At 42.8% G+C, this 14,227-nt stretch overlaps 1 long non-coding RNA gene across 1 annotated transcript; it reads left to right on the plus strand.

Annotated features, from left to right (window-relative positions):
• The first annotated feature begins 112 nt into the window (after positions 1-112).
• Positions 113-13,936, plus strand: LOC109552975 (uncharacterized). Its single transcript, XR_012331111.1, has 3 exons — positions 113-285; positions 748-896; positions 13,592-13,936. It is a non-coding gene; the product is annotated as an uncharacterized lncRNA (long non-coding RNA).
• Positions 13,937-14,227: the final 291 nt, after the last annotated feature.

Consider the following 14,227-nt stretch of genomic DNA (forward strand, 5'->3'; position numbering starts at 1 on the left):
GGCGCCAGCGGCCGCGGCTCCCCCACCCCCGGGCCGGGCTCGGCGGCGCGGGGGGAAACGCTGGGCGCGCGCCGGGGGCGGGGAGGAATGCGGCTGGGCGGGCGCGCGCGGGGGCGCGGGGGGCGGCGCGGAAAGGGGAGCCCCAGCTCCCGAGCCCCAGGCGCGCGTCCTTGGGGACGTCACAGCGCTGGAATCCGAGGAATGCCGGGCTGCAGGAGCTCCTTCTGCAGGCCCGGGGGAAGTCGCGCACTTTTAATGTGGTGGCTTTGGAGAAGGTTTTCAAAGGTGAGGGCCGAGCGGGGAGGACGGGGTGAAACTCTCCGGAGTAAGAGACGTGGGAGTGGGGAAGGCAAAGCGACCACAGCGACCCCGCCTAACGCCGCTCCCGGCGGGGGCGAAAGCGGGGAGCAGGAAAAATCCCACCTAGATCTCCGCAACCTGCAGAGGCGGGGCAGCGGCGGGAACTTGCCCACCCCGACCAGGAGCAAGGACAGTCCATCTTATTTGGGGGAACCCTCCAAGCAGGATGTCCCCATGCGGCCACCGCACAGGGGAAACAGACCAGGAGAAAGGAAGGTGGCTTCCCCAAATAGGCAATCTTAAAGTTCTCTGTCCAGGACACCTGGAACCTCTGGGTACCGGACCTGGCGTCTTAACAACCCCCAACCCCACCGCCGCCTCCCTGAATCGCAAAAGCAGTTAGTGCACGCAGGGAGTTAGACTATGTCGTTTTCCCGGTTCTTTCAGTGCCACAGAATCGCCCCACCCAGCCTGGGTAGGCACTGGGAGGGAACTTCCTTAGCATTTTCGGAGGTGGAGTTAAAGAGACGCAGCTGGTAAGATGGAACAGGCACCGAGCCAGGCCGGGGAACCCGGGTTTTCGGACCTGACCTGTGGTGAGTGTCCCAGTTCCTGAAAGCCTTGACCTCTGTAGCTGTAAGGTTAAACGATTTGCCTATTTTTCTGTGGTCCTTTGCATTGCCAAAATGATGTCTTAGGAGTCTGTTGTCTTACTCAAGCCCAGTCCTTTCAACCTTTCTTAGGTTGAATAGGGTCCTTGAAGTCATTGCCACTGAGGATGTTGTCTCAAATTCCTTCAGTGTCCCACAACTCAGAAAAATTCCTGGACTCTTGGGGAAGAGCCTCTGGCAGCCATCATGTACAAATTTGTGGTCACAAAACTCTGACTTCTCTGATCATTTGCTAATCTTCAAAATTATAAAGAAGCGGAGAACTTAAAGGGATGGAAGGAAAAGGCTGAAGGGAATTAAGATCGGTTTCTCCAACTTTCAAGAAATAGCTGGATAGCTTCAATATGGGCTTGCTGGATTTCCAAAGAAAATTAAGGAGTGCCTTACTGTTCACCAGGAAGCATGGAAAGCACTTTATGTGCTCTGGTATATTATCCCCATTTCCGAGATGAGGAAAGTGAAGTGTGAAGAAATTACCTGTCTCACCAAGGGTCACAGAGCAAGTAAACTATGGTAATGGACCCTAGTCTGTCTGGCCCCAAAATGCAAACTTATAAACCTTTCAAAATTTAACCAAAATAGGGTTAAGATTAAAGATAAGGAAAGACCTACAGGCTCTCAAGGTAGGAGAGATGAGAGGCCTCTTGAGGTCTTCCAGGAAAGGAAGTGGCATTTGTATATTTTTGCTTTAAAGTCACTGTGACACCAAACTCTTGAGCACAGCAAGCTGAGACAGTCGTGGTGTAGATGAAAAAGAACTTGTCTGCAGACGCAGTTTTTGTTCTGCCTCTGACTAGCCGTGTGACCCTGAGCAAGACACTTCACCCCTAGGCCTGAGTTTAATATTTAAGTGGAGTGTGACATGGAGGTCAGAGCCTGGTTGAACGAGTTCATCTCTGAGGTCTTTCCCAGTCTGAACTGGGATGAATGTATACTCCTCCAGGCAGATGGCATACCTATGGAAGAAGCTAAGTGATAAAGCCAGGATGTCTTGGGGAAAGGACTGCCTTCACACTGCCTTCAGAATCAAAATGAATGTTGAGAAGGTTGCTGAGTGTTCAATGGCCACAAAAAACAAAAAAATAGAAAGCCATCAGATAAGATTAAGTACTACTCCTGTGGATTCATTTTTATTTTAAATAATTTTACTTCTAAAAATAAATGAACCCATTATTCATTTAAAAGCCCATAAAGTGCATCTGACCAGCCACATTTCTCTTTTTTGGAATAGATCACAGAAAGGCAACACAAGTAAGACTTTTTTAAATATGAAGTCCCACTTCAAATTTTAAAAGCCTTTCATTCTCTAGATAAATATATAAAAGCTAGTCACGAGCTTCTTTCATAAAAGAAAAAAGCAACCCATTTCCTGGCTGCGTTACACTTGAATCTTCTCAACATGCATCAGAGTAAACAGGAGATTGATTGATGCGACAGGCCCTGAACACATCACTACACATTTATTTAAAGCTCTGTAATGTTAGGAACTTGTCAGTATTAAATATCCCCCCAAATCTTTCAACTGTTTCTAAGCCCAATTTAAACTACAAATACAGGCCAAATCTCATGGGCTGCCATGACTCCTCCCACCTCCAATGTGTTCCTCACATTAATTTATTAATTTTATACCTTCAAAACCATTGAAAAGCAAAACAAAATAAGTTCCGCAATCAAAGAAAACCAGAAAGTCAGCAGGCTCTCTTATGAAAACTCTGACAATCTCTAGGGACCTTCTACAAAATGTAAAGCCATGTATAAGTAGAGAGAGAGAGAGAGATTGTTTGTTTTTTGGTCTCACCGTGTGGCATGCGGGATCTCAACCAGGGATCCAACCAGTGCACCCTGCATCGGGAGCGTGGAGTCTTAACCACTGGACCACTGGGGAAGTCTGAGATTGTTTGTTTTTACCCTAAGTCTAATTTCAGTTCCTAAGAGGGTATTTGGCAGTGTACTGTAATGGAAAAAAGAGAAATCGGAAGCTTTTTCAAAATACGCATCCTCTCTGTAACTCCTGCTCCCCATGTCTTATTTATCTTATTCCCTTGTTCTAGGGTAAGAGACTTCAGTTGGTATATATATGTTTCTATATATAATATTTTTAGGCAGTATTTTATTGAGATATAATTCACGCTCAATAAAAATGTACCTACAACTTTACTTTTTCATATGGATACATCCATGTGACCACCACCCAAATCAGGATATAGAAAATGTCCATCACCAGGACTTCCTTGGTGGTCCAGTGGTTGAGAATCCGCCTTCCAATGCGGGGGATGAGGGTTGGATCTCTGGTCAGGGAACTAGGATCCCGCATGCCGCGGGACAGCTGGGCCCGTGGACCACAACTACCGAGCCCACGTGCTCTAGAGCCCACGCACCACAGCTAGAGAGCCTGCGCACCACAACTGCTGAGCCCGCACTCTGGAGCCCGCATGCCATGGCTGGAGAGAAGCCTGTTTGCCGCAACAAGGGATCCTGAATGCCGCAACAAAGATCCTGCGTGCTGCAACTAAGACCCAACACAGCCAAATAATTAATTAATTTTAAAAAAGAAAATCTCCATCACCACAAAAATTTCCCTTATGTGACTGTTCAGTCAGTAACACCTCTCTAGGCTAACTTCTACTAACATAGCATAGTTTTGCTTGTTCTCAAACTTCATATAAATAGAATTATATAATGTGTGTGTATGTATATGTGTGTCCATGTCACGATTTGCTTATCCATTCTTCTGTTGATATATTGGGCAAGTATATTTTGAAAATATTTCCCAAGTAATTCTGTTATGCCTGAACCCTCCAATTCAGAACCATTGACTTACAACAAAAGTAATCATAAAATAAGCCTAGATTCTTAACCCCTACAAAAACTATTAAGTAGCAGAGAAAGAAAAACAAGAACACTTAAGAACAACCAACTTGAAGAGTGTTTTAATGGTAGTACACATTCAGAGCTTCTTGTCCATAAAATTTACTGGAAATTGCCTGGAATATGGACTTTGTGTTATCTCGTGACTTTTTTAAGAGCTAACGTGAATATACAGAGCTCTTGCGTACATCCACACACACAGCGCACAATACTACGTAAGTTCAAATAGTCTTTAGTGTGAATGGCATCCCCTGGAGCTGTGCACCATGGTGGCTGTGATATTAGGAGTTCTCGTTTTAGAGGTAACTTCATGGAGCCTGCTTTGGAAGAATCATTTCCGACACAGAAGACTGAGTCCTTCCCTCCTGGTTGCATCTTTGAGGACTTTCAGTTTGGGGAAGAAAAGTGACTTTTTTTTTTTTTTTTTTGGCCTCACCATGCGGCTTGTGGGATCTTAGTTCCCAGACCAGGGATTGAACCCATGCCCTCGGCAGCGAAGGTGCAGTGTTCTAACCATTGGACCACCAGGGAATTCCCAAAAAGTGACTTTCTAAAGCTCAGATTTCCCCACGTTGACTAAAGGCAGGAAATCACACTCTTCTCAAATATTGATAACATAACAGGAGACTTTTGTGGAGGCATGGATAAGATGAAAGTGCCAAATATCTGTTTGGGTTTGTTCTCCAGCCTCTTTTGGAGGCCCGCCATACCTGCACCCTTTTATGTCCCATACTGTCTCCATTTCCTCATCTTTCCTCATGTCTCAACCCTGCCATTCCTGATATACTGTCATCTCTGGCCACCAAGCCTTCTGGTCACCACATTACCTCTCCACTTCATTTCTCTTTCCTTTATCCATCTCTCAGGAAAAGGCTCCCTGCCTTCCAAAGGGACTGTCCTCTGACCTGAGTCAAAGAAATGAGGGACCCCAAATCCATGGCTGTCAACCTAGGCCACAAATGAATTATTGCCTTGTTACTTCCTTCTGGAAAGAATTCCAAAGATTTTTAGGTTTTGTTTTTTCGAGCTGGGAGGAGGAAGATAAATCTGTCCTCTGGGACACTGTGCCAGCTCCCCTGGCAACTGTGGTTGACCACGTGGGCGATGGTATCAGAGTCATGTACACCAAGCAGATTCACTCTAGGCAGGTCACTAGTTTTTCCAAGGAAAATGTACAAGATGCAGCCAATTGTTTATTAAAAATTCCATACGACAGCAATATATGTTAATGAAGTATACGCTAGAAAGGATAATTCGCACACATTATCACTACTTTCAGCAAGATTTAAAAGAAATAAAACCTAGGTACTATTAAGTATCTTACCCATTTCACTGTATTCATTATTCTCTACTAATTTCACCTTGCATCACAAACACACTTTGAATCACATCTTAAAGGTACAAGCTTCCTGGTCATACTCACCGGTCTCCACTTGCTGACTTTCCCCGCTGCCCTCGGCCCCAACCTTGTCTTCCAGCTTTCCCAGGCTTGATGAGAACACACAGCTTACTCCCCACACTGTCATGTGCACACACACGTCCAGTCATCACCATATCCTCTGTGGGGCATGCTGTCAATGGAGTGTACCCACCCCTTACTGCTGAAAACCATCCACCATCCATCCAGTGAAGAAGACTTTACCTCCAGAATCTCTTCTGGAGGGCTTCTTCATTTCGATTTAAATCACTTTAAACTTTGTAATGGAATAGAGTCATTAAAAAGAGGAAGGAAGGAAGGGAGGGAGGGAGGGAGGGAAGGAGGGAGGAAAGAAAGAAAAGAAAGAGAAGAAGGAAAGAAAGAAAGAAAGAAGAGAGAGAAAGGAAGGAAGGAGGGAGGGAGGGGAGAGGGAGGGAGGGAGGGAAGGAGGGAGGAAAGAAAGAAAAAGAGAAGAAAGAAAGAAAGAAAAAGAAAGGAAGGAAGGAAGAAAAGAGAGAGAAAGGAAGGAAGGAGGGAGAGAGGGGGGAGGGAGGGAGGGAGGAGGGAAGGCTCTTCATAGTCATTTACATGTGGTTGATAAACTCAAAAGCATACTCTAATGTTGGCTGCAACGGATCTGGTACTTAGGGCCACTTGTCTTAGTACAAGTTCCTTATTGTTCAAGCAAAAAAGGAAGATATTGGCAGGATACTGGAACATGTCTTGGAATAACAAGAAAGAAAGAGGGGCGGGACATTCTGCTTTCCTCCCTTTGGCTGGGGGGATACTATCTTACTCTTTTGCCTGTACCCAGACTTGATAGCTATGTGACCCTGGACAAAGTACTAAAGCTCTCACACCTGAATTTCCTCACCTGTAAAAAGGGGAATGATGAACATAGCTATCTCATGGGGTTGTAGTAAGAAGTAGTAGTAAGATTGTGGTGAGTGAGTCAATAGGTAGGAACCCCTTAGAAGAGTACCTGGTACACATTGAGCTGTCAATATGTTACCTATTAATATTCTCATCAACGTCATTCTGTCCCTGCAGACTGGATTTCTCACCTTCAGCAGGAAAATCCAAATTTGAATCTCAAATCCAAACTCCCAAGAGAAGGAATATGGCTTCAGTTGTGAGTCTAGGGTCTTGAAGAAGGAACAGGCTATTGTGGCTGGGCTCAGCCCTTTGGGTGGGAAGGACAGTTCTCAGAAAGCAGGAGGGGCCAGGGAGTCATCTGAAAGCACAATAATCAAGGAAGGGAGACATTTTTTACCAAAGTCAAGTCTCGAAAACCTCTGTTCACCCTCTCTAATTGTCTACACCATCTATGCAAAGGTCCAAACTTGGCTTCTCGTGTGTAGGGAAGAAAGTGACCCCCTAGGGAGGCAAGTGACACAGGGCTGAAAGGAAGGGAACCAATATTCATTGAGCACTTGCTATGCTCTAGGAGCAAGGCTAGGTCCTGTATATACACAGTCTGAAGTAATCTTTGTGACAGTGTTTGCATGTTTTGGACTGAACTGTGTCCCTCCAAAATTCATATGTTGAAGTCCTGACCCCCCAATATGGCTATCTTTGGTGATAAGGACTTTACGGAGATAATTAGGGTTAAATGTGGTCCTAAGGGTGGGACCCTAATCCAATCGGACTGATGTCCTTATAAGTAGAGGAAGAGATTCCAGAGCTCTTTCTCTCCACATGTGTACAGAGGAAAGGCCATGTAAGGACACAGAGAGAAGGAGGCCATCTGCAAGCCAAGGAGAGAGGTCTCTCCAGAAACCAAGCCCAACAGCACCTTAATTTGGACTTCCATGCTCCAGAACTGTGAGAAAATTGATTTCTGTTGTTTAAGTCACACAGTCTGTAGTATTTTGCTATGGCAGCCCTAACAGACTCATACATTGAGGTTAGCGTTTTTGTTGTTTAGCAGAGAAATAAAATGAGACCTCAAGACATTAAGTACCAGCATTTAGACGAGTACTTAAGTACCTAAGTACGTGGCAGAACCAAGATCCAAATATGGACCTCTCTAATTCCAAAGTTCATGTTCTTTCTAAACCATCCTGTCGCTACAAAGTTTATTGAGTACCATTATATGTCAGGAATAGGGGTAGGTGGTGGCCAAGCTTGTATGGTTAAAAACAGGGGCAATAAAACCATCAAAAGTGTAGTGTCAAAATTCCCCATTACAGTAGTTGATCAGAGGACAGCTCTAGGCTGATGTTAAATTTTACTAATAAGAAGACACATATCCAGGGTACGTGTCTTCAATTATCTTAAAACCTTCTTTTCCCATATTTTTCTGAGTGCACCTAGTAAAAAAGGGGAAGGGAAGCTACTGCCATATGATCAGGGAGCAAATCCTTTCAAAGAACTCTAATTCTCACTACTATTTATTTCATTAGCTCCCAAGATTCCCATGAGTTAATGTCCCCACTTTTTAGCTGCATGAAGTCCAAGAAGTGGCAGTTTGGGTCCATGGTCCTTCTAGCACACAGGAGGTCGCCTTCGACTGGCATGAGGTCACAGTTTCTGGGAGTGTGGAGTTCTTTCTGTTCATGACATCAAACTCAAGAGGTCAGAAATACCCTACTTTCTAAGAATAGTTACTTGTGAATCTCTCCTGAATCCATGAACTGAGCTAAACTGTTCTTCATCCTGATTATATCCCTACCTGGGCCACCTCTTAGGAAGGTACACAGCTATAGCATTTACCATGGCTGGCCAAGGAGCCATCAACTCCTCCAAGGAGCTGCATGAGGGCAGGTCAATAAAAGCCGTAATTATCCCTGTCTAATCGTCTCCAAAATATCTGCCTGTTGCCATTTTGTGTCATGATAGTGTGAATAGGTGCCAGGTTGCTAAAAAATAACTGGGATAGGGAAATTCTATGTGGAATCTTAAAATCATTGTTCATAGGGGAATTCCTTGGCAGTCCAGTGGTTAAGACTCTGTGCTTCCACTGCAGGGGGCGCAGGTTGGATCCCTGGTCGGGGCACAAAGATCCTGCATGCTGCGCAGAGCTGAGGCACTGGAGGGGGACAGTTCATAGGAGATAAAGAAAGTGATGGCCAGGCACACTATTATAAAAAATCAAGTCAGGACATTTCTGAGTAAAAAGTCAATAGATTCCCCCTCTTCATTATGTACATTTTTCTGTCTTTTCCCACCAACCTTAGAAGAAAACTATTTGCAGCCAGGGTATCTATCTTTACCTTCTTAAAATGATGGTGTTCAGAATAAAGGGACCAGTCCAGATATGGCTCTCTTCTTGACATTGTCTGTGTTTGCTAATATTTGTAGCTGCCCTAAACCTCTGAAAATATATCCAGCCTGACAAAGCTGGATTTCAACTTTATGGGCCACTGACTCTTCTTCTAGTGTCCTAAACGCCACGTTTAAATAAAGCCCCAGGGACTTCCCTGGTGGTATAGTGGTTAAGAATCTGCCTGCCAGTGCAAGGACACGGGTTCGAGTCCCGGTCTGGGAAGATCCCATACGCCGCAGAGCAACAAAGCCTGTGCGCCACAATTACTGAGCCTGCACTCTAGAGCCCGTGAGCCACAACTCCTGAGCCGGTGTGCCACAGCTACTGAAGCCCACGTGCCTAGAGCCCGTGCTCTGCAACAAGAGAAGCCACTGCAATGAGAAGCCTGCGCACCGCAAAGAAGAGTAGCCCCTGCTCACAGCCGCTAGAGAAAGCCTGTGCACAGCAACGAAAACCTAACACAGCCAAAAATAAATAGATAAATTAATTAATTTAAAAAAATAAAGTCCCAGTAAGTGGTAATTCATTAGTTTGTTTTTCCCTCGCCTCTTTGGTTCTGAGCTTATTTTTTAATGTAATTTAAACACCTAGGTGAAATTGTCAATAAATAATAATGCAAACTGTACTACCAGATTTAGGCAAGTAAAAACTAGATGGACTTCCAGGTGGATTACAAATTCAGAGAGGACTGGAAAATAAAGCAAGAAAAGAGTGCATTTGTTTCTAACATCGGCTGCTATAGCCAGAACACCCCTCTGAGAGGTATGGGCCATGAAAGGAATCTTCTGCTGTGATTAGCAACAAGGAACAACCTTCTTTGGGGGAGGGAAGGATCAGGTCGTGTTTGGGATGGCTTTCTAAAGAACATGGACGCTCCAGCCTGCAGGGGTGAGATAGGGTTTCCCCCAAGTATGGTCAGGGCTGTGTAAGTGAATCCAATATCACTAAATCAAAACCTCCCCTAAGACCTGGCTGCTTCCTGGCTGCCTCTTCTAGAATGAGGGGTGACTCAGAGTGTGACTGGCACTGTGACTTCAAACATTTCTGAGTAATTCCCATGGACCTAGACAAGGGCAATTAGAGAACTGGTTTGGAATGACCACTGAGATCGAAAGATACTTCTGGTGGCCAGCAGGAGAAAGGCAAATTGCCTCGGAAGCTCAATTTTGAGGTATCTTCTGTCACAACTAGGAGACAGAGGTACCTTCTGACATTCTAAATCCTAGACACTAGAGCTTACTAATATAGGAGGGTGCATCCTGGGCTTCCCTCTACGATGGGCACCTTTGATGTCATGGAATACACAAAGACAAAAATTTTAAATGGTGAAAGAGAAACTGAATTTTTAGTGATAGAGGAAGACCCAAGTGATCTGGCCACTGTCTGGCTACCTTTCTGATCTAATTTCCAACTACTCTTCACTGTCTCCCTCTGCCCCCGGGATGCATTCTGCTATTCCTTGAACATACATTCCAACTACTCTCCCACCTCAGGACCTTTGCATGTGCTGTTTCCTCTGCCAAGAACTGCCACTCCTCTAGATGTTTCCTGGAAGTTTCCTCACTTCATTCCTTGGATAGATCTTTCGCAGCCATCCTATCAAAATAGAACCTCTTCACATTCCATTCTCTATTCCTTTATCCTGCTCTAGTTTCCTTGGTAGCACATTCACTACTGACATTATATTATCTATTTGTGTTTATTTGTTTATTGCCCCTCCCTGCCCCTCCAGAAGCTCCATTGCAAGTAGAGATTTTTGTCTGTGTTGGTCACCACTGTATTCCACTGCCTAGTGCATAGAAGATCCCCAACAAATATTTTTTGAATGTTTGAATAAATAAAAATTTTATTATTTTTATGTGATTATATGCAGTTATTTTCCTGTGCTCAGAAGTCTACAGGTACTATTTTATTTAATCTTAACAACAACCCTACGAAGTAAGGGTTACACTCTCCCATTTATAGATGAAGAAATTGAAGATTAGAGAGATGAAATAACTTGTCTGTTTTTGTTGTTATTTCTAGGTGGTTTCTGTGTTTGGGAGGTTTTGACGTTGGTTTGCTTTTAAGGACCTCAGTCACAAGGAGACATCCAGACTTATCCCCATTCGGAACACACTCCGTTCCTCACTTTATACACTGCCTCTCTTTTGCTTATTTTATAATTTTTCCCTTTATGCCCTATTCCTAACTTGGTTTTCCTCCTCCAGATTTGCATCTGATATAGTATATCTGAGGCAGTTAATTATAGTTAAGGGTCTATACTCCAGCTAGTTTGACTGGGCTGACCTCCTGGCTTTGCCACTTAATAGCTGTGACATTGGGAAATTTTGAACTTTTGATCTCCCTCCATTTGTTTTTTTTCTTTCTGGGGTCCCTAATACACACACTTTGACACCTGATTCTCCGTGTTTCTTTTCTATTTTCCATTCTTTACCCTTACCCTTTCCTTGCCTCCTGGGGAAACTCCTCAACCTAACCTTCCAGCTCATATTGACTAGGTACCTTCATTATTTAAGCAATCCATTGAATTATTTATTCAATAATTACAGGATATTTTTGAAAAATTAACTTTTTTTCAGTTTTATTGAGGTATAATTGACAAATAAAATTGTAAGATACTTAAAAGTATACGACGTGATGACTTGATATATGTAAACATTGTGACAGGATTTTCCCCATTAAGTTAACACATCTATCATCTCACATATTTATTTTTGGTTGGGGTGAGAACATTTAAATTGTACCCCTCTTAGCAAATTTCAGTTATACAATACAGTGTTATCAACTATAGTCACCAGTTACACGTTAGATCCTCAGACATTATTCATCTTTTAAATGAAAGTTTGTACGCTTTTACTAACCTCTCCCTATTTCCCCCACCCTCGAGCCCCTGGCTACCATGATTCTACACTCTGCTTCTATGAGTTTGACTTTTTTTATTTTTAGATTCCACGTGTAAGTGATACCATCAGTACTGTCTTTCTCTGTCAGGATTCATTCTAATTCTTTTACTTTTCTAGTAAGAACTGCTTATTCTCACTTCATGTTTCCAGTATCTTCTCTCACCCCTTCAAGCATATTTATTATTCTGGTTTTAAATTCTTCTCCTGTTTTCCATGAGTTCTGTTTTCTCTGGTATAGGTTGTTCAGTTTGTTGTTCCTCAAACTTACAGTTCTTGGTATTTGCCCTCTGAGCTCATCCTTGTTCCTTTGGGGCCATTAGCTGCCTTGATTAGCAAAATGCATCTGTGGAGGGGGCAGATGTCTATAACAACTTGTGCTGCTCTAGATGAATTGGTGTGTATGTTTGTTATGTGCATTTGTGGGAGAGGCACGGTACTGTGCTCAGTTGATCTCCAAAGAACTTCTGAATAATCTTTTCTTGGAGGCAGCCACTCGGTATTATAAGTGGGTGCCCACAGGAGGATAAGAGCCAGGAGATGTATGTATGGAGGGGGCCTTCTCAGGGACTGGTCAGACCAGATACACTCATTGCCATCTGCTCATAACCATCCCCCATCCAAGCTCTGCCTTGTAGGTTACCCCACTGCTTCTATGTGCTGAAATCCTGCCTCTACAGTACCCAAAGGAGGGGCACATCTACCTAGGGCAGCACAAGGATGAGGAAAAGACAGAACTAAAACATTTTCCCCCAAACTGAGTCCCTACCTGTGACCCCAGGCCCTACCCACCTCTGGCCAGTTTCCCTGCCAGGAGATCAAGTCAACTTCTATCCACCCCAAGAATTTCTTTCCACAGCTAATTGCTGAGCACAGCTCCAAAGTTCATCTCCTGTGGCATCTCTCCAGGGGAGAGCACTCCATTTGTGTTGCTTTGCTATCTTGCCCTGAGCCAGAAGCCCTGTAGGCTTCCCAAGATCACCAAGCTGTAAGTGACGGAGCTGGGATTCAAACCTTGATCTTTTTGACTCCAGCACTTGTGATTTTAACCCCTATACTATGCTCAGGGTTTGCTGAAAGGTGATGGGGTCAAATTATCCATCCAACTAAAAAATTATTTCATTCCAAATCTTTCCCACTAAACAGAACCTGGGCTCCTTAGAGAAATGGCAAACTCCAAGTCTGAGGAAAGAAATGTACAAGAAAGGTATCAAAAGAACACTAGGGTTGTAACCAAAGGACTCAGAAACCACGTTGAAGAGACTCTCAGTGGCTACAGATGGACCAATTTTAGCATCAATAAGGGTGATAAAAGCAATTAGTTATACATTTTCAACTGCGTTGAAATCCATAAGTTCATAATGGTACAAAGGGAAAAAAACTAGTTAGTCATCATTGGAGACAAGTCATTATTTTGAAAAATGATAAATGAAGGCATAGAAATAAATCGTTCATCTTGCCTTTCCTAAGAAATTACACCACTGGTAACCAAGCAGTAGATGAGGAGGGATTTTACATTATGGAAATATCCTAGATAACAAGTAAAAGGGATGATAAAATTAGAATATCACCATTTTGCAACCTCTGATAAAGTAATGGATCTAGGCAAGACCTTCAATGGTTGCTAACATCATAAAAAAAGAGATAATCAGACATCAGACTGTCACTATTTTGTTTTGAGAAAGACAACCTGTACCTGATCAGGCCTCTAGATAGATTCAGCCACCGATTTACAAAAAAAAAATACAAGTCAGAGGAACATGTTCAAACAGACCTCAGAGATCAGCATATGAACAATCAGCAAAATGCAGGCTGTGGGAAAGTCTAGAAGAAAACATTTTTTTTAAAACAAATACATTGCAATGGCGGGGTGGGGGTGGGGGAAATAGGGGTAATCTATAGATTAAAAGAGACTTAAAAGACATCAACTCTCACAACAGGTAGCCTTATCTGTATGCAGATTCAAATAAACAAAATCTAAAACAAAAAAGCTATGCCATGTATGAGGACTTTTGAACACTGATTAGATATTAAGGAATTACTATGAAATACTTTAGATGTGATAACTGATATTGTTTTTATGTTAAAAATAGAGTCCTCTTCTTTTAAATATATATATATTTTTATAGTTGAAATGTTTTATCTGGATTTTGCTTCCAAATAGAACAGGAGCCAGGAAATGGATGGGAGTACAGATAAAGCAAAGATGGCAAGGAGTTGATGACAGCGGAAGTTGACTGATGGATACATAGGAGTTCATTATACTAATTGGTTAATTTTGTATAAGTGTGAAATAATAAAGTCAAAAGCCTAATAATAATAAAAAGTTTAAAAGGAAAAATATATTATAAAAACAATATGTCCTCATTTCAAATAATATTGAAGTACATAATGAAAAGATGGGTTGCCTGTTTTCACTTCCCATTTTCATATTAACATTCCCTGGAGGTAATCACTTTAATTCTATACTGATACAGACCAAGGCTTTACGCTTTATTTTATAGATATATATGTTAAGTGCAAGAAAAAGCTGAAGTGAGGCATTAGCTACTACAAAATGCTGTCAGCCATCCTACATTTTGGGTGGGACACACACAAGACTATTTTAAAGTCTGGAATTATATATACCAAACAATATAGAGGAGAAAACTACATTTTCATTTGTAGTAAATTTGAGATTTGAAGGTATCAGAATAAGTTCCAAGGTACCTCCCTTTGGAGAAAACAATATAAAAATTCCAAACTTAGGAAAAAACTTTGTTTTAGATTGGATGAGAAGGAATCTTCACTTAAAACAAGT

This window comes from Tursiops truncatus, chromosome 1, assembly GCF_011762595.2.
Source record: "Tursiops truncatus isolate mTurTru1 chromosome 1, mTurTru1.mat.Y, whole genome shotgun sequence".
Classification (NCBI taxonomy): Eukaryota; Metazoa; Chordata; class Mammalia; order Artiodactyla; family Delphinidae; genus Tursiops; species Tursiops truncatus.